The 23999-nt window shown below is 46.2% G+C and overlaps 1 pseudogene; it reads left to right on the plus strand.

The window, feature by feature from the left end:
- LOC100714246 (NBAS subunit of NRZ tethering complex-like) overlaps positions 1-23597 on the plus strand; it is a 188411-nt pseudogene extending 164814 nt beyond the window's left edge.
- Positions 23598-23999: the final 402 nt, after the last annotated feature.

The following is a 23999-nucleotide window of genomic DNA, read 5'->3' on the forward strand; positions in this document are numbered from 1 at the left end:
CACTGGAAGAACGACAGTCTCTTTAATAAATGGTGCTGGAAAAACTGGCTCTCCATTTGCCGAAAACTAAAGCTAGACCCATGTCTATCACCATGTACTAAATTAAAATCTAAATGGGTCAAAGATCTGAATATTAAAACAGAAACACTAAATCTATTGGAAGACAAATTAGGTAGAAACCTTGGAGACATAGGAGTAGGTAAAGAATTCATGAACAGGACTCAAACTGCACGGGAAATACTTCCCAGAATCAATAACTGGGACCACTTCTTATTAAAAAGTTTCTGCATGTCAAAAGAAATCTCCAGCATAGTGAAAAGAAAACCCACAAACTGGGAAAAGATTTTAGTGAACTCTCTCTCAGACAAGGGCCTCTTGTCTAAAACATATAAAGAATTAAACTCAGACCTCCAAAATTCAAAGATCCAATCCAAAAATGGGCATCTGAGATGAATACGCAATTCTCAGATGAAGAAATGCAAATGGCAAATAAATACATGAAAAAATGCTCATCATCATTGATCATTAGAGAAATGCAAATTAAAACCACACTGAGATACCATCTCACTCCTGAAAGAATGGCCAGGATCAAGAAAACCGACAACAAATGCTGGAGAGGCTGTGGGGAAAAAGGAACTCTCCTGCACTGCTGGTGGGAGTGTAGACTGGTACAGCCTTTGTGGAGATCTGTCTGGAGATTTCTCAAAAAGTTGGGACTGGAAATCCCATTTATTCCAGCTATTCCACTTCTAGGCATATTCCCAGAAGAACTGAAAGCATCATACCACAGTGATATATGTGCACCTATGTTTATAGCAGCACAATTTGTAATCACCAGATCTTGGAAACAACCCAAGTGTCCATCAACTGAGGAATGGATAAAAAAGTTGTGGTATTTCTATACAATGGAGTATTATTCAGCTATAAAGAAGGATCACATTGAGATATTTATCAATAAATGGGCGCAGCTTGAGACCATACTCATAAGTGAAATAAATCAATCTCGCATGTGTGAATACCGAATAGTTTCCTTAATGTAAGTAATGATTCAAATATATAAAAATATGTGGTAATCATGATTCCCCATTAGATGGTTCCTTGGAGCCTTATAAAGTTTTCACTCATTAATTAGAAAGGCTTTATTCTGGGCTTCTTGATTTGAAAATATTTGAAGCTAGAGTATATGAAGTTTTATTCAAATATATCAAGGAAAAAGACACTATGGTAACTACTATTAAGTCAGGTTATATGGTGGTGAAGTACTAGGTTGTTGAAACAGTCATGCTGTGACCTCTATTGTTATATTGTTATGTCCTGCTTTATCTCAATCTCCCCCTTATTGTTTTAAAAAATTATTTAGTCATTTCTTATGTTTGTCTTAATTAAAGAAAAAATTCAAAAAATTAGGATATATAAATAGTAACTCTTTTTGATTTCCTATTAACTTGTTTTGAAGTCCTGTAGTACTCCCACGATCTTGTTTTGACTGATTAGACTCTGTTCCATTCTATATGGTAGTATCAAGTTTGAAGACATAGGCAACTACTTTGAAGACAATAAGATTCACTAAGATACCCATTCTGGTTTGACTATTGTCTTCTTTGGAAGTCCTGTAATGTTTACAATGCCTAAGTTTTATTGGTCTTGTTCTCTACTGTTTTGTCCAACTTTATAATATCTAATGACATAGACAATTCTTTTTAAGGAATCAAGGGACAACGTTGATAACCATTGTTGATAAACTTGTACTCTGTTCTACATCATGTGCTATGTCTATCCTTGGTATTGACTGACAGCTTTGTTTTGCCATATTTGACTGTATTCTTCCCACCCCCCCCCAAAAAAAAAGTAATAAGCACTAAGGAGTAATGAAATCCAAAGTGTGTGAATTTTGTTGTAAAAAAGAGAGGGGAAAAAAAAAAAAAGAAAAAGAGCTCTAACGGATATAACAGCAAGTGTGTTTAGGGGTGTTAAATAGCTGACTGTATCAATGTTTTTGGATCATTGAACACAGCTGTTTGCAGTCTACCTGTTTGAATGTCCACCTTGTATTCTTTGATACTGTGATTTGAGGAACTATTTTCAAGATGATAATATGTAATATACTAACAGGTGATTTCTTACTGTTATGTTTTTTTTTTTTGTTTGTTTGTTTTTTTTTTTTTGTTTTGTTTTGTTTTTTTTTGTAGTTCTGTATTACGTGTACCCTTACACCGCTTTGGTTTGTTTTGTGTTTTTCTCTTTTTCCTCTTAAATAAAAAAAAAAAAAAAAAAAAGAACTGACCTCCTCATCCCGCTCCCTGGAACTGCAGAGCCAGGACAGCCAAGCTGGCAGGTGCAGAAAGACAGTAATGCGGGGAACTGCAGTGAGCGTGGCCTCCCAAGTCCTGATTGGAGGGCTGCTTCCCTGCGTCCTGTTTTATCTTCGAGCTATAATAATGTGAAGGGAGGACTGGAATTGTTCCTGATCTCCCACTGCTGGTGGAGTAGCATGAGAGAAAGCTCAGCGTGTATGAGCCTCCAGCCTGCACTCTAACCTGGCCCCACCCAGCCTCCCGTCTTGGGTCCCAGCACTGTGTTCCCCACCAAGGTCAGGCATCCCCGGTGGCCAGCTCAACCCTTCTCTGATACTTCTGTTGCACACATTGTGTTTTTGATACTCCTGTTGCAAAGGGCTGTCATTGTTACCTTCTTAAAAAGCCTGTTCTGCATCAGCACATTAAGCTTGTGAACAGAATTCGGTTGCCCTGTGGAGAGCCACCCATTTCACTGCTCCCACCAGACAGATTCCATGGAAGTGGATGTCTCAACCGGGCACCCTGACACCAGAACTGTAAATACAGTTGAAACGTTTTCTGATGATTTCTTTTGTGTCCGTGAGTGACAGGGATGTCGCCAGCCTTGCTGACGGTAGAACCTGCTTTGGTTACTGTCCTCTGGCCCCCGGAGCTGTGTCTGTGAACACCGATTCCCACACTCTCCCGTCCCCACAAAACAAGGGCCTGGGCAGGGCCTGCCGGGGCCAGGATCGGCTAGGAAATGAGTTCTAAGCCACCTGAATTGAGCACAGGGTGGTGGGGGTGTGTGTTACATGTGTGTTCACAGTCCAGGATGTGGTAGAGCGGAAGTACTACCCTGCTCACCCTTTGTGTCCTGCAGGGTGTGAAGGAGCTGGGCCTGCTGCTGCGTGACCAGGCACTGCCACTGCTGTCCCTGAAGCTGCTGCTGGAGCAGCCAGAGCCTGAGCTGCACGCCCTGGCACAGGAGCAGGTCACCGCCATCATGCAGATAGGGCCAGGTGAACACACGCGCTCGTGTGGTTGGGCTTCTTTCCAGGACTCCCTTCTCTCTCTCTTTTTTTTTTAAATTTTATTTAAGGAGAAAACAAACAAAAAAAAACAGAAAAAGGGTACAAGTTATACAGAATTTCAGAAAAAATAAACAGTAGGAAATCACTAGTTAATTATATATTGTCATCTTAGAAATAGTTGTTGAAGTTACAAAATTAAAGCATATAGAGGGACTTTCAAACAGTGAGACTGTAAAAAACAGTTTTGTTCAATGATCCAACAAAACTCAGTAATATGGTTATCTATCTTATACACTTAACTATACATGCAGTTATATCTTCTAGAGAACTTTCTTTTCCTTTCTTTTGTACAATGACAATTACACATTTTGGGTTTTATTACTCCCACAGTTCTTATTACTTTTTTTTTTTGAAGAAAGTAAAACCAAATGTGACATACCAGGACAGAGTCAGTCAAATCAAAAGGATGGACATGATACATAATGTAAAAACAAACTACAAGGTGATCAACAATGGTTACCATTCTGTCTCTTGCTATCTTAAGAAGAATTGCCTAAATCATCAGTTATAATAAAATTGAACAAAACAGTAAAGAATAAGACCAATAAAACCAAAACATTGGAGACATTAGAGGACTTCAAAAGAAGATAATAGTCAACCAGAATGGGCATCACAATGAATCTTATTGTCTTCATAGTTGTTGCCTATACTTTCAAACTTGGTAATATCAAGCATAATAGAATAGAGGAAAATCAGTCAAAACAAGATGGTGAGAGCAATACTGACTGAGTTTCAAATCAAGTTAATAAGAAATCAAAGTGGGTTACTATAATATATCCTGCTATTTTTTATTTATTTTTCCCTTGATTAAAAGGATAAAAATGAAAAAGTAGATAATAAAAAGGAGATTGAGATAACAAAGAGGGCATAACAACAAAACAGCCATTTAAGCAAAATAGTGTTTCACCACAAGATAATCTCGACATAATAGTAGTTACCATAGTGTCTCTTCCCTTAAAATCTTTGGGTATAACTTCGTATACTATAGCATCAAACGTATCAAGACAATGTAAAACCGTTCAAGAGAATGACAGTATTACAGGGTATTTAGAATCAACTAACAGAAAATGAACAATGGTTTCTGTATAATCTCCTTGTCTATAAAAGTTTTTGTTTATATTATCACATATAATAAAATCCAATAAGATACAACACGTTAAAACCGATGGAGACAGAAGAACAAAAGCTTGATGGGACTTCAAGAGGATATTAAATCAGCACTACCTATTATGATGTCTTGTTTTTTCCAAAATGGCTGTTCCTACCATCCAACCTTTTCTGCCTCATTTCTATTGAGCTCTTTTTCTGTCATTAGTTGTCAGTTTGTCCTCTTCATTTCGCTTTCTGCTCCATTCATTGTGGCCGCTCTGCCACTGTTTCTGGAATCTTGGTATTTTTCATTTTTAGAATATCCTGCAGTAATCTCTGTAGAGTTGAATTGGTGGTTGCAAATTCCCCTAGTTCCTCTTTATCCTGGAAGCACCTTGTTTTTCCATCAATTTCTATGGACAGATGTGCAGGATATATCAATCTTGGCTGGAGGTTATTATCTTTCAAAGCTTGAATTATTTCTCCCCACGCTCTTCGTGATTTGATGGTTTGTGCCGAGAAGTCTGCTGTAATTCTGATAGGTGTTCCTTGTAAGTGATGTTTCTTGTCTTTGACGGCTTTTAATATTCTGTTCTTATATTGGATTTCTGGACTCTTGATTATTATATGCCTGGGTGTTGCTCTGTTTGGGTTGTAGGTGGCTGGGGTCCTGTATGCCTCATACATCTGAATATCTTTACCTTTTGCTAAATTAGGGAAATTCTCCTGGATTATTTCTGTGAATAGCTTTTGTAGTTCATTTGTTTGAGTCCCTACTTCTTCTTTTATGTTCTTAATTCTTAAGTTATAGATCCTCTTATCATCTTCTAGCCTTTGTATTATTGCTATTTGTTTTCTTGTTATTTTTAAGACGTTTTTCATTTCATGCTCCCACCTTACAAATCTGTCCTCCAGTTCTGATAATCTGTCCTTAGTTTCTTTCAAGCTGTTATGCCAGCTTTCAATAGAGTTTTTAGTTTCCTGGTAATGTCTTTGAATCTGCTTCACATATTCTATGTTTTCTCTATTTTGTCCATCAAACAATTCTCCCCTTTTTTTCTGTTCTTCTATTCTACCATCTGTTTTTTCTTGGGTGGTGCTTAGCATTTCTCTAACTATTCTACTTATTTCTTGCTTTATTTCATTAAATACTTCATTTTTGAACTCGTCTATGAGTCTCCGGAGATACCGCTTTATATCTGTACGTGCCGTGTTTGATAGTGCGTGTTTTCTCTCTTCATTCTCTTTTGCATTTACCTTTCCTGGATCAGTGTTCTCAGGATTGGAGACTGAGGACCCTTTCTTGTTGCTCCCTTTTCCCATACTTTTTGTTCCTTCCATACAAGCGTATGTAGGAGGCCCAGTTTTTTTTTTTTTTCTCTCTCTCTTTGTCTGTTACAGTTTGTTTGAATCCGCTGGCTAGGTGTTTCCACCCACTGCAGTGTACTAGGGAGACACAGACCTGGGCAGCCTCTGCCGGGCCCACCCCTCCAGGTCAACTTACTGAATGCTTCACTGCTAGGGTGCACCACCAGGCGCTAACCTACTAGATTCGGGCTAACCTACTGGATCTTAGTTCGTGGCGTCACCAGGCCAATCACTCCCCACCATCCCACTTGAGAGGGGAATATGCAACTAAAGTCACTGCAGGGCCCTGTTCCGGCTAGTCTGCTCATTCCCAGAATGTCCTCTGTTGGAGCCTCCCAATCTATGAAAGGGTCCCCATTTCTCTCACTCACCACAGGTCGATGCAGGGCTCCTTGCCAGTCCCGCTTTCAACACCGTTTGGTTCGCTGATTCCAGCTCTCAGAGCTTTCACACGTCTCTCTCCTGCTGTGAGGATTGGGATGCAGTATCGGCAGCAGGAAATTCAAATTGTGGCTTCCAATGGCATGGGATCCAGTTTCCGCACTCAGATTTTATCTGTTCCTATTATAGCATAAGGATTGCATTTCCAGTTGGTTTCTCTCAGCTTAGTTCGTTCCTGGGTTGGCAGGGTACATCTCCCCTCACGTAGGACTCCTCACATGGCACCGCTCCTGGATTCTAAACTGGTAATCTCAGAGAGCCTCCATGGCTGCTGTTATTTGTCCACCATGTTCTCCCGGAAGTCCAGGGCTCCCTTCTCAAAACAGCTTCACCTGCAGCGGTGGTACATGCCTGTCACCCCAGCACAGGGAGGGAAGCTGAGGAGGGAGGATCGCTGTGAGTTCAAGGCCAGTTTAATCTAGAGAGGCCCTTCTAGACCTCGTTGGGGTCCAGAAAAATCCACATTTGTATTCTCATAGGCAGGTTACTGAATTTCAATGTTAATTCCACTCTACCATTTCCATTGCGATTCGTGGTGAGAGTAAAAGCACTACAGCATCTTTGTAGTCGTCAAGACCAAGGGTAGTAAGATGGATACCTGAAACAAAGGCCTCATCTCAGGGCCAAACCCAAGTTTCATTCATTCATGAAGAAGGGAGTGGCTGGGGGTGGGTGACGGTGAGAGTGGTGGGAAGTGTGTGAGAGCTGTGAGGTGGGCTGGGTAGGAGGCCTGAGTCACCTTTGCAGTGTGCGGAGAGAAGCGTGTGTGGAAAGGGTCATCTGCAGAACACAGTTGAGGTCAGTGCTTCAGCTCTGATGTGCAGTCTTTTCTGCCCCGGGAAGTCACAGCCTCTTATCTTGAGGCCCGAAACCCGAGAGTGTGGAGTGTGGCTCTCCCTCCCGCCTGGCTCACACATGTTCCCTGGAAGCTGTGGGACAGAGAAACACTGCACCATCCTTTGCTTCCAGAGCTACACATCAGCCCCTCCCCTGGAGGCATGTGTGCTGCTTAGAGTCAGTGAAGGGAAAGGGTAAATCCTAGCGGGCTCCGCACTCATCTCCATCTACAGAGCTCTAGAAAGTCACACATCAGCATCTTGCAGCTGAGCGGCCACTAGGGGCCCCTGGCTCTGCCAACAGGGCATCCGCCTCACCTCTGTCTGATAAGCTGGTCCTCGAATTGGCAGAATAAGTGGCCTGGAAAGGTCGGATGAAAGGGTAGGTGTGGGTGAGCAAAAGAAAAAGTACAAGTCCCAGAGATGCAGTGGAGATGTCGATTTAGGCTTAAAAGCAGAATGGCCTTACTATGGAGGGCTCCTTGCCCACCCAAGTCACATGGGTGCCACCTCCTGCAGAAAATACAGATGCAGTGCTAAAATGGTCCCCTACCCCTCAGAGCTTGGCTTTTGATTTACTGGAGGTCACTAACTGCCGTGCTGTGACACAGGAAATAGGCGACAAGATTCAAGAAACTTCTGGGCGTTTGGGAGGGAATTTGGCCAGTCAGCCAGTCAACACCTGGGGGGACTCGGGGAGGAAAAATCTTATCCAGGTAGGAGAAAGTGTGCAGTTTATTCTGTAAAGTCTATCACATTTTAACTGGTAACACATTTGAGATGCAATTCTTGGGGGAGCTGAAATGGCACAGAATTTGCAGTCCCCTACACAATTAAAATGTCCAGTGGCAAAATCGGTTAAGTTTCTAGAGGATGGAATTGTACAGGACATAGTGGCCCATGTGAGCAATCCCAACACTCAGGAGGCTGAGGCAGAGGGATTGCCATGAGTTTGAGTCCAGCATGGGCTACATAGTGAGACCCTGTCTAAAAAATAAAAGCCCAAAACAAAACAGCAAGAAAGATCCCATAGTAATATTGGAGAGAGAGTACTCAGCCATGTCTGTGGCATCAGCAGACAGCAATCTGTCACCATCATACTCTGACTTCCCAATGGTAGCACTGGAATCTCTAAACTGCTGCCAGATAAATGGATTGCTGATGTGCTTGGTCACCCCAGCCAGAGACTGGCTTGGCATTCAATGCCTCAGCTCCCTGGGCACTCCATTGGGAGGACTCTGAGCTGTCTTCCACTCAACATTGACCCCACTGGCCCCCAGCTACCTCAGCCTTGGGAGGGCTTGAGGGAGGCTTACTTAGGCTCCTGTAACACAGACTGAGGAGAAGGGCATGGTTCAACACCACCATGGATCAGAGCCCTGCAGGACTAGACCAGAGCCAGCACTTCCCTGGCTACCTCAGTGGGCACCAGCTCTGAGTGGCCCAGGGGAGACACACTGTCTTCCTCTTTTTTTTTTCCTTCTCCTTTTCTCCTTCTTCTGTCACTATACCACCTGCCCCCTTTCGATGTCTTGTTTCTAGATATCCCCCAAATCCTCCTGTACTCACAGGTGTAGCTTTTTTGGAGGTGATTGGATCATGTGTGTGTGATGGGATTGAGGATGTGATAACTAAATGGGTTTAGCACAGTTCTGGGAGTGCATAAAGGAAGCCCCACCCTGGGTGTGGGTGGCACCAACCAATGGGCTTGTAGCCTGGGTAGAATAAAAATGAAAGGGAGGCGGCTCCTTTGTTGCTTCTTGCCTGCCCTGCCATGGACTGTCACTCCTCTGCGATGCCCTTCTGCCACACTACCCTGCCTTGCAGCCAGCCGGCTACAGGCTGTGAGCAAAAATAAATCTTTCCCGGGTTAACTTGTGGGTATCAGGTATTTAGCACCAGGAACAAAAAAGTAACTGCAACAACCCTTTTGTCTTCTTCCTCCTCCTCTCTTCTTTTCCCTCTAATCACAGGTGTGGGAGCCTCAGACTTCCGTGAGCGCACACACTCTTAAGGATGTGTGCCACCACCTGCTGGTGGTCTCAGAACAGCGTTGCATAATGCATAAAATTAAATCCATGGAGCTCCAAAGGCAGGACAGAAATAGCATCTTACTTATTGATGGGAAATTTTAGACCCCAGTTTATGGTCTGGCACTGTATTTTCTAGTGATGACCTCAAAGTAATAAGATCTTGTGTGGATATAACTTTCATAAAGCTTGACATAGTAATGGCATAAATAATACTTTAAAAAGCAGCAACCTTTTGTTCTTTTGTTTTATTTTGTTTTTGAGACAGGTTCTTGCTATATATTCCAGGCTGTCCTCAAATTTGCAGTGATCCTCTTGCCTCAGCCTCCCAGGGGCTGCCTAGCACTGTTTATATGATTCTGGTTTTGTATTTACCTCCATAATTTAAGGAAAAATTAAATTTCAGTTCGAGATGAAGGAAAATAGATACATTTATGGTTTTGGCCTGTGTTTTCCCTTCCACTCTCCCTCCCTTTCTTCCTTCCATGAACCCGAGGCCTCTACACTGAGTTACATCTCCAGCCCTTTTATATTTTTTATTTTGAGACCAGGTCTCCATACATTGTCCAGGCTGAGTTCAAACTCACCATCCTCCTGCCTCAGCCTCCCAACTGAGCAGGGTGATACTGTGCACCAATGCACTGGCTGCCTGCCCTGTTTTCCAGGCCCTTGTGGAAACCACCTGTGCTGGTGCTGGACGCGTTCCCAGCCTTCCTCACTTGCCCACCTCTGCTGCCTCTCCTTTCCTGTCCCCAGGATGTCACTGATTGTCATGGCAACCGGCTGGCCTCAGCTTTTAGCTGCAAAAGGAAGCTAAGTGCCCTGCTGGCCAAAGTGTGCCGAGAGTATAGGACATACAGATCCTATTCTTCGGGCTGTCCAGCTGGGCCCCTGTCCCCAAGTGTAAATCCAGTAAACCTGAGACTGCTCACCAGGAATGCCCAGCTCTCACCCCATGCATGGGCTGGCTTGGAATTGACAAATAATTACACCCTGGCTTCATCTGGCTCTACTTAGGGGCAGAAGATGAATTAGATATTGAGCAAAGTTATTGGCTGGGTGAAAAATAGATGCTCTTGAGCCAGAAAAGAATAAAAGAGGAGGCGGAAGGCTGTGAATGGGCCATTAGAGACTGAAAAAAGGCATCCTGTGGGGATAAAGGTCACATTCAGAAAGAAATAGCTGGGCCAGAGAAGCCAGGAAACTGCACCCCCAGAAGGCACAGCCCAGTTGGGAGCAGGGGTGGGGGGATGGCGGGTTGGCTGCAGGGGCTGGCTGTGTCCCCCATGCTCTGTTCACGGTGAAGCACAGAGCAATATTCCTGTCCAGCGTCACGCTCTCCCTGAGCTGTTTGCTTTACACCCCATTTCTGAGTGTAAGTTTCCGGCTGGGCCAGGCCCTTAGGATGGGGGAAGGCAGGCCCAGTGACACACAACCGTCAGCCAGCACTCTAGGAGGCTAAGGCAGGAGGATGGCAAGTTGAAGCCCAGCCTGGGCATTTTAGGGACTCAGTAAAACCCTGTCTCAAAATAGAGAGAGAGAGAGAGAGAGAGAGAGAGAGAGAGAGAGAGATATGACTTGGATGCCAGCTGCAACCCTAAATTCTTCACTTTTAAGGTCAGCCGTGAGCCTTGCTGGTTCTGACGGTCACCCAAGCCGTGAGAGTGTGGCAGCCACTCTGCACGGGGTGCAGGGCAAGGGCGCATGGCTCTCCCTTCTTCACCACTGCTGCTGCCGGCAGCCCTGGGAAGGGAGGAGCCTGGGTCTCAGTGTGGGGCCCCGGATGCTGACCTCAGGGACCCCGGGTTCTCTGGCAGTGCCTCAGAAGGAGGGAAGTCCGAGCACAGGTTAGCTGTGAGGATTCATGGGGAGCAGGCGCCTAGGACTCAGAGTGGAAGGAGAGCATTTGCTGTTAGACTGGCGGCTAAGCGGCCTGGTTTCCCTCCTTAACCAAGGGGAGGGGCTTGCAGTTTCCTAGACTGGGCTCTAACTTGGTATCTTTCTGCCTCAGCCTCCCAGAGTGCTGAGATTACAGGTGTGTGCCATCACACCCAGCCGTGATTTCCTACTTGAGTTGATGGAACTCCGTATTTTGGGGAACCAGAGCTCAGAAGCCGCTGTTTTCACCTACTGTTATAGGCAGCTGAGTTAGTTAGAAATATTATAGGCAGTGAGACAGGGCTAGGTCCTCAAAGGAGCCAGTGCAGAAGCACGGATACCTTGCAACTATGGGGGAGACAGACACCTCCTGCTGAGGGCCAGGCCTCAAGACAAAAGATCAAACAAATGCACCCATATCCTAAGGACTGATATTCTAAATAGTTCCCTATCATGAGTTCGATCCCCTATACCGATAAAAATGAAAAAGACAAAAAAAAAAAAAAAGTTCCCTATCACCCTCAGGAAGTCAGGAGTCACCATCCTAACCCCCAAGGGAAGAGTCTCTGCATGTAGAATGCTGGCTTTCTACATGACTCACTTCCCCATTTGTCAATTTAATCAATTTTACCTGAACTGTTAAATCTTATTGGCTAACTATGGTTCTGCCCTCCTTATGCCCATTTGCCCCACCTTAAACCTGATAGAATTTTTGGTGCGGATTTTCGGCATGGCTGAAAAGATAAGAAGTGTGAAATAAAAGCAGGCTTTATTTTAAGAATGTGGAGAGAGACTCCATGGCCTCCGGGGTCTGGCATCCTCTCCACCAGACATGTGGTGTGGAGGCATACATGTAGCTTAGGTTTGGGGTGGTGCCTAAGGGGCATTAGTGATGCACAGGTAGCCCATTGGTATTCATTTTAAATTGCCTAGGGGCAGGGAAGATAACCTCAAGATAGAGCCCCTTGGTTCTTCCTCCATGGCTTCACCGGCTACAGTGTCCCATCTGGGGCAAAATCCTTCCAAAACCCATCTCACCCAATGATTTTACTCCATAAAAGTCCCTAGAAAAGACAGAGTTCCTGGCAGCCTGCTTGGGACCCCTTCTGTCTCTCTTAAGACAGCCTCCTTTAGGAACAACCTCCATTGTTCCTAAAATTCATTCTTCAATTTTAAAGAAATGAACTTGCGGACATAGTAGGTCAGGAGTTTGTGTGGGTGATGGGGGAGACAGACCTGGGCTTGGGGGACACAGACAATTTGCTGATGACCTTGTCCGGTTTCTCATCGCCAGGAGGAACAGCAGTTTCCACTATCTAGAGAGGCGTTGGTGGGAGGAACAGACTGAGAAGCTCCCAGGCACCTTGAGGTGCTCAGTTTGGCAGCAGGATCCTGAGGGGCCAGGGAGCTGGCCCCAGGCCTCCTCATGCTGACACACTTCCTTTCAGAGTGACCCCAGCCTCAGGTGGGTGCAGCGAGGCAGCACTGGCAGCTGCCGAGTGCCCAGAAGCGCAGGGAGTGGTGTGAGCTGTGGCTCAGGCTCCAGCTGCCTTGTTCACCCTAAGCTTTAGTTTGGTACCTGAGCAGGGACAGAGCAGCCTGCACCCCAGGAAGGAAGAAGTTGGGGCCGGCATGCTAGTGTGCGCCATAATTCCAGCACACTGTTAGCCTGAGACAGGAGCATAGCAAGTTCCAGCCCAGCCTGGGCAACTTATTTACTTATTTGATAAGATGATTTAAAGATGAACTAGTTAACAGCTATAAAAAGTTTTGCGCAGAGCCTGGGCTTAGTAAGTGTTACTAGTATTACTTATGTAGTGTGTGTTAAGTAGTGACAGTGAGAACTTCCTACCGGCAGACTGGGTCACCTGTGCTGGTCCCAGTGCTATATGTGCATGTGTGTACGTGTGCGTGTGTGTGCATGTGGGGCTTGAGGCTGAGCTCAGGGCCGCTCTACTGCTGAGCTGCACCCCCAGTCCTTTCCATTATTTATTTTGAGCCTTGGTCTTGCTAATGACTCAGTCTGGCCTTAAACTTTCATCCTCCTGCCTTGGCCTCCTGAGTAGCTGTGACTATAGCTGTGCCCACCATGCCAGCCCATGCACCTTTCCTGTGCTGGCAACTTTGCTTGTTGTCAGAGTAGAGGTGGCCACTCCTCTGGCTGTGCTGTGAGGGCAAAGTGTCCAAGGAGTCCATAGGGTTTGGGCCCCTCCTGTGATGTGGGAAGCCCCCCACCAGGGGAGCACAGACTGAGCTTCAGGGTGTGGGAACCCTGCTTGCAAAGGCCCAGGCCTGCCTTACTGATTTCTGCCAAATTTAAGAAGAATCGGGGATATAGTTTGGTGGCACAGCCTGGCAAGCATGAGGTCTGAGTTTGATCCCTGTACCAAAACAAACAAACACCAGGTGTCACCTGTGTGAAGGACATAGTTGATTCCAGTGTACTTCCTGTCAGCACCGCTGCTGTTGCTGCCTAGGACCGGGGCAGCCGGGCCATGGCCACTGCAGCCATGCAGGGCTTCCTGTTGGCTCTCAAGGGCCTTTCCAGAATGGGGGTCTAGGGGCTGCACGCACTTCTTCCCTTCCCTCCCTCCTGTCCTCTCTCCCTCTCGTCCTTCCTCCAGCCTTCCTTCCAGGGCCTCCCTGACTATACCTGTGGCTTTTTTTTTTTTTTTTTTTTTTTTTAATTCTTAGAGTCTTGTGAAATCACTAAGTTGCCCAAGCTGGTTGGGATTTTGGAAACCTCCTGTCTCAGCCTACTGGAGTGCTGGGATTACCACTGATCCCCAATATGCCTGGCTCCTAGCTTTCTTAAAGCACAAGGCCATTGCACTGCATGTCTGTCCCTCTGTGGTACCTTCCTGCTCACCTGCACCTCAGGACCAAGTGTGAAGAGTGTCCCCTCCCCACACAAAGTCTCCAGGGATGACAGGGACCCAGGCCCAGGCCTCACAGCTAGCACTGCAATGCAGCTCTTCTGAGTGTGTCTCTGCCCTAGGTTGAGTGTATTCATGCCTGGGTCCACAGCTTGGGGGGGCGGGGGGTATGGGTGGAGTTGGCACAGATGTGAAAGAGCCTCATGTACTGATCGGATGCCAGCCCTTGGGGTTTGTTAAGTGCTTCTGGAAAGCAAGGCCTCATGCTGAGCACCCCGAGTGAGCTTCCCCCACTCCTCGACTTCTGGCACAGGGTGCACACTGAATACCAGGACCCTCTATCCTGTCACTACCCTTGCTGAGGCTGCGCTGGCTTCTCCTCCTTTCTCCTTCCTTCTGTACATCTCTGACCTCCTCTAGCCGGCCTCCTGTTCTTAGCTTTTCAGGGACACTGGGTCCAGGCTGCAGGTGGACCCCTGCCTGTCTGGTGTAGTTATCCACACTGTATAACCAATTTCAGCCAACACCATGGCTGTAGACAAGATGGTTAGTACTTCTCAAGGTTCAAGCAGATTGGCAACCAGATAGGACAGAGTAGGTGGTGATGGTGCTGTCTCTATCCCTTGTGATGTCCATTTGGACTGGACACAGCTTCTTTGCTTGTCTGCCACCTTGGTCAATGTTATAGTTTAGATCTAGATGTTCCTCCAAAGTTGAATATGTGACTGCATTGTGCAGGTGCCCTGCTCATCTTTGGAGTCATCCATGGATGAGCTCATGGCTCAGGGAAGCAGGACCTGGCTGGAGGAGGTCATTGGCTGAGACCTGGAGTGGTGTGTTCTTCTTCCCAGCTTCTCCCTTCTTTCTCGGCTTCCTAGCCACCATAATGTGAGCAGCTCTCCTTCTCCACACCCATCTGCCATGATGTTCCTGCCTTGGAGCCAGCGCACCATGGACTGAACCCACTGAAACAATGAGCCAAAGTAAACCTCCCCTCCTTTAAGCTGTGGGTGTTGGACATTGTGTCTCAGCTATGAGAAAGTGACTAATACAGTGTGGATGGCCTATCCAGCCTTGAGGATGCTGTGTCTTTCTGTGTAGTATCACACGCCACTCCATAAGGGCTACGTAGTCTCCTGGAAAGGCAGCAGGAATGCATGTGACTTGGGTGATGCAGGTCCCCAGGCCACAGGAAGAAGAACAGAGCCCTGCAACTTCAGAGCATCGGTCCTCCTGTGGCCCACCTCCAAGCTATCATGGAAGACAAGCATCTAAAATGACTTTTGTGGCTCCTCATAGCCGTCACTGGTGACCAGACACCTCCTTCGGAGCATTGAGATGCAGCTTGCATGGCCACTTTAACCTACAAGGACACTCCCCAGAGTTCTCACCATGCACCTCATGGATAAACTCAAGCCAGCGCTGCCCCTAGACTTCCTGATTAATGACTCTGATGGGTGGAGTGCCTGTGGTGACTGAGGACTTGATGATCAATGGCCTTGGTGTCCCAGTGTTCCCCATTAGAGCCACCTTTGCCTCGGGACAGCATGGTGATGGCTTTCTGAGAGCAGAGCAAGAGGGCAGAGCAGGACAAGGGTGAGTCAATAACAAATGGTTTCTTTCTTCCTGTTAATAAAGCCTATTCCAGATAAACACAGGGGACAGTCTGATAACAGAGCCTGTCATCTGCCTCTCTAAGTTACAGCCCCAGCCCCAGCTGCCCCAGGGCTTGCTGGTGTGTCACTGAACACAGAAATCAGCCAACACCAGCCCTGCATGACTTGTGACCTCTGTCTTTTGCAGAGTTGTGGTAGGAGGGGGATCTCAGGCAAATGAGGGACAGGCTGAGCTTGGGACCTGCCAACAGGAGAGAGGAGAGGGCACACAGGAGAGGGCCTGTGCCATCAGCTCACAAGGCTGGGCAAAGGTGCTCCTCCAAAACCTGGGGTCCACACACAGTGAATTCAGCAAAAGTACAAATTCTAAAGCTTTTCTTTAAGCTTATCATTTGTGCTATTCAGCATTCTCACTGCTGAACCAAATACCTGCCAGCTGCAGCCTACCAGAGGGAAAGGTTTATTTGGCTCACAGTTTCAGGGGATTTGGTCTGTGGTCACTGGAATGTCATGGCAGAAGGCCATGGTGGAGCAAAACTGCTTACTTCATGTGACTGAGAAGCAGAGTAGAGGAACAGACCAGAGAGGACATAGATTCCAAGGTCACACTCCATGACTACCCAGACATAGGAAAGGAAGGTGAGCATTACTACTCCCCCACAGCAGATCCAGAGCCACTATCAAGTGGACACAGTTTAGCTTCAGCATCACCCTACACATCAGAGTTCGAGGGGCTTTGAGAAGTCCTGGAGTTTAGAACATGTCTACTCATTTACCTGTGAGCACTTGCTAGATGCGTTTCTTCATCAGGACAAGTTTCAAGACCAGGCATCTGAGGAGCGTGCACTGGTTCCTTAGGAAAGCCCAGGAGCCCCAGAAGGGAAGACGAGGGCCCTCAATGGGAACCAGAATGCAGGGGTGGGGCAGGGCTTGGATATTCCTGGCTAATCTTCCTATCTGCTGGTGTGGTCAACCTGGTGTCTATTCTTTTTCTGTTTTTGGTTTTCTTGAGGCAGGCTTTCATTCTATCGTTCTGCCTGACCTTGAGTTATGAGTCTAGGCTGCTCTTGAACTCACAGTGCTCCTTCTGCCTCAGCTTCCCATATGCTGGCTATACAGATGTGCACCACCATACCTGACTGGATAACCTGATTTCAGGTGAAGAGCTATTTGGGTGAGGCTCTTTTGTCCACAGTGGTCATGGAAACAGGGAGCATTCCTTCCATACCTAATGGTTGATCTCCAACCCCTGGCCTGTATCATATGAGCCAAGCCAGCCTCACTGGGGATCTGATGTCTCCTGCCATGGATCAAGCTTCCTGCATGAGTCTGATTTATGAAGCACTGCCTCAAAAATTGAGTCTCATTGGATGAGAATGAGAAAAAAAGGAAGAGAGAGTTCATGAGAGAGAACGAGAAATGATTATTTGCATTTTCAAATCACCTGTACCACACTAGTAACTGGAGTTTTGCATTTATGTATGCGTGCATGTGTACATACATATATCCAGCCCATATCTGTGTACATACATATATCCAGCCCATATCCATCCTAAATGAAAAAGAAAGCAGATTTAATTTTCACCTTTAGAAAAAAGCCTTGAGGCTTTCTCATTTGCAAAAGTGATATAATAATCACTTTACTGCTTACCTTCCACTGCAAGATTCACACAGAAGATGCAGTGGGAAGCCTTTGTGAAGTGTAAAATGTGAAAGTGTCGCATACCCAGAAGGTGTCATTTTGGCTTTGTTACCATCATGCCCTTGCTCTGGGGTGATTGCTTGTTGACCCCCAAACTCCACCAATGTCTACGTTGCAGCCCTAATTCCTGATGTGAGTATATTTAGATCCTAGAAGGTTACTGAGGTTAAGGGAGATCATAAGGATGGGGCCCTAATCCCAGAGGATCGGTTCCTTGAGGAGAGGAGAGAGAGACATCTAGAGCCTTCCCTGCCCCCTGTCTGTAATAAACACCAGGGAAAACTGAGCTGGCCATACACATGGTGTTCTTTGCAGCATTCTCTGGCTGTCAACCACCTACCTAGTCTGTGGTCCTGGGAACTTGGCTTGTTTCTGCAGATGCAGGACCACGGAGGAGTTACGTAATTTGCCTTCCAACTACCACAAACACGCGAAGGTCAGATATTGACATGGAAATAGCGGTTTGTGGGTTTTGACTGGGTTAAAAATAGCGTTGACCAGGGACCTATCAGTGGTTATTGTGAAGGCCATTGCCTCAGGGCCCAGATTGATGTTCCTACTAAAAATTACTAGAATGATCAATGATCGTTTTTTCATGCCTAAATCTTGTAATCTGACCATCTACTTTCAAGATAACAACATGAAATATATTAACTAGTGTTATTTCCTGTATTTTGAAATTCTGTATCATCTTATCCTTTTTTTTGGTTTTGTTTTTAAAATTAAAAAATTCCAAAAAATCAGTGCAATAAAAATTGTTACATACACTACTCTGCGCTTGACAAAGTGCCGGTTACCTTCACATACCTTATTTTACTTAATGAGCTGTAACCAGATCTTGTCCCATTTAGGCAGCAGATTTGCCTAAATAACCATACCCAACCTGAGATCCAACTACTCTATTTTCCCATCTAACTGCCTAGTGAATCGGTCCTGGGTTTCAGGTGCCTTTTGTTTTGCAGTATTTAAAACCATTTTTCCAAGGTAGAACTGGGTTCACTGAGTCTCTCTGATCCAGAATGAAATCCAGTATTTGTTCCCTAGCACCCATTTACAGGGTAGATGTCCTGTCACTGAGTCTGGCACTGAGAATGTGGAGGACTTTCCGAAGACAGTCGGGGTAGGAATCTACAGGTTTCAGATTTACAATTTTTTCTACTTTTCACAGCAGTAGACGTGGATGAGCGCAAGCCTGGAGCAGGGCAGAAACACATCCCAGGCATTCTGAGCAGACGAGGGTGAAGGGCAGGAAAGCTGGATAAACCCTGTAGACTTCAAGGACTTTGCTTGGGTTTGAGTTACTTCTTGCTAGTTGGCTTTAAAACCATCAGTGGTGGAGGTCAAGCAAGGAGTTTATCAGGTGCTGTGTTGGTTAGGGGTCTCCAGAGGGCAGAGTTAATACAATACCTGCACTGTTAATAGTGCAAGGAGAGTTGTTGGGCTGGCTGACGGGAGCAGAGGAGGAACGGTCCTGGGGTCCTGGCAGTCGTCCCTGTGGTGCAGAGGAGGGGGACCCAGTCCCTGCTCAGCCTGTGATGCTGGAGACTGGAGACTGCGGTGGAGAGGAGAAAGGGTGCACTGCCTGCCCAAGACCACCGGCTGGAAGCTCCCTGGAGATCCGAGGATAGTGCCTGTCTGCGATTTCCTTTGTCAGCAGAGAAGTGCTGTGCACCAGTGACCTTGCCTCAGGTCCCCAGCTTCCTGCTCCCCTAATGTCCCTGGCTGACTCTACCCGGGGGAGGCAGAGAAACACTTGCTGTCTTGTCTCCGCGCTTGATCCTCTGGTGAAAAACAAACACTTTTACTTTGCAAAATCCATTGAGCCGGTATTTTCAGACTAGTATGTCAGGCAGTGGGCACGCTGGTCACATCAGTGGTTCGCAGCTCAGTCCTCTGAAAGGCTTTTCCTCATATTTTTGGGTGTATCATCATATTTTAAATATCTTTCCTCTCGCTTTCATTTATTTTCTTGCTGAGTATCACACAGGTACAGAAAACTACATGAAACAAACATGGACCAGCATGAGCTACCAGAGGGGAGATTCCCTGCCCATACCTAGGAGGGAGGCAGAGGCAGGCGCAGTCCAAGGTCCTCGCACAGAGCCTTGGGTGCGCTGCAAGAGAGGCTGAGATAGCAGTGGCCCAACCAGGATCCAAATCCATGATGCCCTTCTTGCTGCCGATTAACTCCGTACACCGGCCCTTAGCTCAGAGAATAGTCACACTTTTCCAAGAGCTACCCCTGTGGCAGTACTAACGGGCCCGCAGGACTATGACATGCAGAAGGGACCCCAGTTTATAGGATTAGAGGCTTTTAGTCAACCACAGAAATGTAAACATGGCCTTGTAATGCATTTTTAATAGGATATTAGCCGAAGTCTGCACTGTTAGCAGTAACAGATTTACCCTCTAGGCCAATTCCTCCCTTAAGAATTCTGCTAAAGACTTGAACTGGACCTCTGCTGGCTCCTCCTAGTTCCTTGTTCCGGTGAATTGGTTCTGTATTTTGTGCCTTCTGGAGTCCGTGGGTTTTTTTTTTTTTTTTTTTTTTTTTTGTCTTTTTCCTTTTTATCGGTACGAGGGATCGAACTCATGACTGCCTGCTTGCAAGGCAGGCGCTTATGCCACTGAGCTAAATCCCCAGCCCCTGGAGTATGTGTTTTAACGGTCCGCATTGCCTTGGCCGGCCCCAGGGCTGGTTTTTGGACAGCCCAACCTCACTGGCTGCCTGGATGTTGAGATGTAGCAACCTGGAGCAGTGACTGTCTCCTTTGCACTTACTCACCAGGAATTGTCACCTTCACAGCCTGAGAGGCCAAGGCAACTAATTAGTCACAGATTCCAGCAGTGTGGTCCACACTGGCAGGGGCTGTGGTTCAGATCTAAGATGTCCCCAGAAGTCTCTCTGTGTGGAAGGTGATGGGTCATGGTCATGTGCTCATCAGTGGATCCATCGTGGATGAGGTCAGGGCCTGGTTGGAGGAGGTCACAGGGGTGTGACCTGGAAAGGTGCCTTCCTGTCCCCACTCCTCCCCTTTCTCTCTGCTTCCTGGTCACCATAGAGGAAGCTGCTCTCCTCCGACAGGCCCTCCCTTCTGCCATGCTGTTTCTGCACTGAGCAGCCAACCATGGACTATCCTCCGAGACCCTGAGCCACAGTAAACCTGTACTCCTTTAATTTACAGGGGTTGGGTATTTTGTCTCAGTGACATGAAAATGAGGAATATAGCGGGTGTAAATTCATACTTCCCTTGTAATAGCTTCTGTGGTGCATCGACTCAGGTAGGTCCAGACAAACTTCCTGTACCCAGAACCACCTTTGTTCTCCCTTGATCATTAAACCTTTCCTAAACAAAATAAATGTAGGAATTCCATGTAAGTAAGTTTACCCATTCTGAGATTCAATGCCGAGTCCCGAGTCCTGCATGTTTGGTTTTACAAACAAACACTGAAGAGAGGCATCTGTATATGCTCTCTGTAAGTGATAATAGCGATTTAACAGGCAGGCCTTTTTGCTTTTAGTGAGTGAATAACATCTTTCCATCTCCATTTTAGGTGTCCGGTGTTGGGCAGAGGAAATACACTTGTCATAGGATGACTGATTTAATTTTCACATATTTTAATTTCTAGCCATCAGTGGTCCACAGAAAAATGATCAAACATTGTTGGGCTGTCACTACTGGTCTGTGTGGCAGGCAGTATACATCTCTTTCCTTCTTATGAGAGAAATGAGTTTTAAAGAGAACAGGACAGAGAAAAATCTTCACTTCCTTTTTTCGGTAATGAATTGTGAGTTAAACTCTGTGACCCTGTATTCGTTATCATGCAGTCTCACATGCATTACTAATTTCTCTACTGCGTATTGGGCGCAGTGGTTAAAGAATCTGCATTTCAGTAAAAGATAGAGGAAAGCAAGACAATGTAGAGGGAAGAACACGGGCTCTGGTGTGGGGTAAACTTGCATGTGTAATGTACCCATTCTTACAGCCCATGAGCTTAGGTAAGTCATTGACCCTGCAAGAGCTTTGCTGTACCCAGACAGTAAGACCAATAATCTTCTCACGACTGAGTGGCCCACAAATTAAAGGAGGTAAATTAAAAATGCTTGGCACAAAAGTCCACGCACGCCCCTCCCATATCCTCTGAAACACTCTAGGAAATATGTAAGCTTATAGACGAATGTTGGGACTGGGGATGTAAATGAGTGGTGTGTTGCCTGCCTGGCAACCTTGAACTCCTGAGTTCGATTCCCAGTATAAAAAAAAAAGTCCAAATGTTGATAGCAGCATTCATTAACAACTGAGCTGACTTGGTCACCAGGTCCATCAAACACGCATAGTGGTACAGACAGCCTGACTTATACGAGTTCAGCTTGATGGTTTTTAGAAGTTAGGATGATGCCCAAGAACCTACATTTGGTAGTGATGGTACTCTGAATTTTGTTCTGTTCTGGGCTAGCCCTGCGCAATGTAATACTGTCTGGTGATTCTGGGCAGGGGCCCAAGTGACAGATGTGAGTCTGCAATCACAGAGACCAGCCAGCAGCGCAAGGGGGCTGTGTTGCACAGCTCTGATGGCTGCTGGCTTGGCTGTGTTGAATGCATTTCTACAGTTTCAGCTTATCAGGAGGTACCTGCATTGTGAGTTGGGGTATCTGAATATTGGGCAGTGAGCTTCTCCTCAGCAATAAAGAAAATGAACTGCTGATACATGTGTGACCATGAACGACCCTGAATCATGGTGTTGAGAGAAACAACCTTCCTGTGTATGATTTCTTAGAAATTCTAGGGAACACCGGCGCATACAGTCAACACATTCAGGGGTACCTGGAACCAGGGTGGGTGGGGGTGACCTGCAGGGGTACTGGGCATCTCTGAGCTATAGAAATGTTTCCATATCTCCAAGGTGGAGGTGATTTCATGAGAATGCACAATAATCAAAACACATGGAACTGTACTCTTTTTTTTTTTTTTTTTTTTTTGGTGCAGGGGATTGAACTCATGACCTCGTGTTTACTAAGCAGGCACTTACACTGCTGAGCTAAACCCCCAGCCAGAATTGTACTGTTTGAATGTGTGCACATTTTGGTATGTAAATGAGGCCCTAATAAAATCGACTTTTAAAAAGTAAATGGCAAGGTGCCTGACAATAAGTGCTTGGTAAACCTCACATCTCTGTACCTTTGGGTGGTGCTGGGGGCAGGACAAAATCATCCGACCCTGCCTCAGGTGGATGACCGCACTCCTGTGGGTGTGTGGGATGTCCCTGAGGTTTAAATTGCCCCTTCTTGTCCCCCAGCCTTCTGGTACCCTCCAGACACCCCCCAACTTTCACTGCCTGCTCTTCTACTTTGTCAGCTCAGACTAACTTAACAAGAGCGCCACAGCCCAGGGACTCAGGTAGCAGACATATGTTTTCTCAAGATTCCGCCGGGTGCAAGTCCATGGTAAAGGTGCTGGCATGGTGTGTGTGTGTGTGTGTGTGTGTGTGTGTGTGTGTGTGTGTGCGCGCGCGCATGTATGTATAAGAACATTAGTTCTGTGGAATTAGTGTGATACTCTTGTGGCTTTATGTAACTATGATAACCTCCTAAGAGCCTCATGTCCAAATCCAGTTGCATCAGAGGTTAAGGCACAAAGAATTTGTGGGGAAGTAATTCAGCTCCTTGCTGTGCATCAATATTTTTTTCCTGCAACCATGAAGATTTTTTTGTCTGCTTGTAGCAGTTTGGCTGTGTTAAGGAACAAACTAGACAGTAACTCAGTTGAGAGCTTGTGGAAGTTACACACTTGGGATGTAAACACCCCAGATCCCTGGGCTGGCTGTGAGTGATTGGGGGGTATGCTTTAGGCCATTCTCAGTCTTCCTTTAGAATAAAGCACCATCACCTTCCAGTAACTGCTTTAGTGACACACTTTCCATAGACCTCCTACCTGCAAAATACACCACAGAATCCTTGCCGCAGGCTCTGATTTTGATAGAACCTAAACTAAAATGGTGACTTCACAGGTAACTGGAATTCAAGGCAGATTAGGGAAAATGTCCACAAATATACACACAATAAGCCACGAGATAGAGGATTCATGTGGAAAGAGGAACTGGAAGGTTCTTGGAAGAGGTGGCTTCAGGTGGCCTTGAAAGGTGCATATGGTTCTGACACATTAGTCTTATAGACCCCAAGGTAGAGGGAAGGTAGAGAGGGAGGAGAGAGAAAAGAGGAGGAGAAAGAAGAAGAGGAGGAGCAAGAGAAGAAGTAGAAGAAGAAGAGGGAGGAGGAAGAGAAAAAGGAGGAAAAGGAGAAGAAATAGGAGGAAGAAAAAGAGGGGAAGAGGAGGAAGAGTTGGAGAAAAAGGTGGAGAAGGAGAAGAAAAATGGAGAATAAGGAGGAAAAGGAGCAGGAGGAGGAGGAAGAGGAGGAGCAGGAGGAGGAGAGAGTGTGGATGACTGGCTGGACCCACCAAGTGGACTGAGCCCCACTCTCTTCCCCAGGACTTCACAAGTTAATGGAGTCTGAGATGATTAACAGGTAAAAAGTCTTGCTGCATCATCTCCTAGTGCCGGGGTTCACAGAGCAGGATTCCCACTTTCTGGCATCCAGAGAGCCCCCACACACCAAGCTGCAAGGAGAGAAAAAGCAAGCGTTTGCAAAGCCCTTCTGGAGTACAGCTTCAAATTCAGGGCAGAGTCCGCAGCTTTGTTTTAATGGCTTTGGGTAAATTCATGTTCAGAACCTGATTTAGAGCTTGCAGTGCTAATATTTTGCACATTGGGCCAATTCGCTGGTGATTTTAAT

Source organism: Cavia porcellus, unplaced genomic scaffold (genome assembly GCF_034190915.1).
Source record: "Cavia porcellus strain 051 isolate PalLab524CR breed Dunkin Hartley unplaced genomic scaffold, mCavPor4.1 scaffold_38, whole genome shotgun sequence".
NCBI lineage: Eukaryota > Metazoa > Chordata > Mammalia > Rodentia > Caviidae > Cavia > Cavia porcellus.